Source organism: Macrosteles quadrilineatus, unplaced genomic scaffold (assembly GCF_028750875.1).
Source record: "Macrosteles quadrilineatus isolate MER2022 unplaced genomic scaffold, UCM_ALF_1.0 Scaffold_238__1_contigs__length_144746, whole genome shotgun sequence".
NCBI lineage: Eukaryota > Metazoa > Arthropoda > Insecta > Hemiptera > Cicadellidae > Macrosteles > Macrosteles quadrilineatus.
Genome location: NW_026542831.1, coordinates 136202 through 138620, shown reverse-complemented (window position 1 = coordinate 138620; position 2419 = coordinate 136202).

The following is a 2419-nucleotide window of genomic DNA, read 5'->3' as shown; positions in this document are numbered from 1 at the left end:
TTTTGAGAACTCATCACAATCAAGAGGTTTGCAGTCAACTCCGGGTTTGGCCCATATGCCGGCTCCCCCGCCTTTCATTCCTGATCTGCAGAAAGATGTTATGCACATGTATTCGTTGATTGCGGAGTTTTCAGCTTGTTCTGCTTTTAAAAAGTGTTCGGTTAGACAGATAAAGTCTGGACATTCATCGTCAACAAATATCTCCAACTCGTTTATTTTGCTTAACAATCCTCTTATATTTTGATGGAGGAACTTGAGGCTTGTGTGCGCGGACCCCACCCTCCTCCGAGATAGATTGCCCAGGGGATTTCGGGTGGTTTTTGGGCTTCTCCTAAAAAATGTTTATTGACAAAAACACGTTTGGTAGATGATCTATGGGCTTGGAAAGAACTGACTCGATTATTAGTAGGGATTGTGTCGGAAGGGGTTTTCTGTGACTTAAAGGTACGGGTAGCAGGAGGGGGGCAGGTGATTGGGGAACGTACTCCAGGTGGAGTTGTTAAGGAAGCAGCTATTAGTTCGGCTAGGGCTACTTTTCCTCTCATGTTGAGGTGTAACCCATGTTTGGTGAACTGGTGGCGGGATAGAGACTGCAATGATACAAAGGAGACATGTTGGTGACGATTTGACAGGGATAAGAGGTCATTTTACTCTGTCCACAATAGGGTTCATGGAAGGAGAGTCATGTCTAGGTGGTAGGCCAACAAGAATAATCCTAGGATTTGACACAATTTTTAAGAAAGAATCTAGCTCCGGCAAAAAACTGTTACAGCGTCCAGTCACATCAAAATTGTTGGTACCAGCTATAATAACAATTACATTTCCACTACCTAGACGTCTGTCTTTATTGATACCAGCTAGTACCTGTTCCATATTACCATTAGCGTTAACAGTACCAGACACATTAAACCTACTTTTTAACTTCTCCCCTAAGATCCAAGAGAGACCCCTACCGTGACTATCACTATATATTTTCAGGTGAGGTAAGGTCTCGTGAGAAGGATTATTAGGCTCAGGTCTAGGGCTCGGGAGAGAGGTACTAGGCTCTACTACAAAAGTATTTATTATTTTTTGTTTTTTTGACTTGCTCACCTTTTGTTGTTTTTTCTTAGATTTTGAGATAGGTTTGTGGAGGGGGTGGAGAGGTTTTAATACATTTACATTATTATTTTCCCTCTCAAGAACTTTAAACCGATTAGTACAGTTGACAACGGTTTGCTTGTGATAATAATGTTGTAATTTAGAGGGATGTCTTGTTATTTAGAGGGATGTCTTGTTATTTGAAGGGATGTCTTAATATTTAGAGAGATGTCTTGTTATTTAGACGGATGTCTTGTTATTTAGAGGGATGTCTTCATATTTGGAGGGATGTCTTCATATTTGGAGGGATGTCTTGTTATTTAGAGGGATGTCCTGTTATTTGGAGGGATGCTTGTTATTAAGAGGGATGTCTTATAATTTAGAGGGATGTCTTGTTATTTGGAGGTATGTCTTGTTATTTAGAGGGATGTCTTGTTATTTAGAGGGATGTCTTGGTATTTGGAGGGATGTCTAGTTATTTAGAGGGATGTCTTTTTATTTAGAGGGATGTCTTGTTATTTAGAGGGATGTCTTGGTATTTGGAGGGATGTCTAGTTATTTAGAGGGATGTCTTTTTATTTAGAGGGATGTCTTGTTATTTAGAGGGATGTCTTGTTATTTAGAGGGATGTCTTGTTATTTGAAGGGATGTCTTAATATTTAGAGGGATGTCTTGCTATTTTGAGGGATTTCTTGTTATTTGGAGGGATGTCTTGTTATTTAGAGGGATGTCTTGTTATTTAGAGGAATGTCTTGTTATTTAAAAGGGATGTCTTGTTATTTAGAGGGATGTCTTGTTATTTAGTGGGATGTCTTGTTATTTAGAGGGATGTCTTGTTATTTAGAGAGATGTCTTGTTATTTAAAGGGATGTCTTAATATTTAGAGGGATGTCTTGTTATTTAGAGGGATGTCTTAATATTTAGAGGGATGTCTTGTTATTTGGAGGGATGTCTTAATATTTAGAGGGATGTCTTGTTATTTAGAGGGATGTCTTGTTATTTAGAGAGATGTCTTGTTATTTAAAGGGATGTCTTAATATTTAGAGGGATGTCTTGTTATTTAGAGGGATGTCTTAATATTTAGAGGGATGTCTTGTTATTTGAAGGGATGTCTTAATATTTAAAGGGTTGTCTTGTTATTTAAAGGGATGTCTAGCTATTTAGAGGGATGTCTTTTTATTTGGAGGGATGTCTTGTTATTTAGAGGGATGTCTTGTTATTTAGAGGAATGTCTTGTTATTTAAAAGGGATGTCTTGTTATTTAGAGGGACGTCTTGTTATTTAGTGGGATGTCTTGTTATTTAGAGGGATGTCTTGTTATTTAGAGGGATGTCTTGTT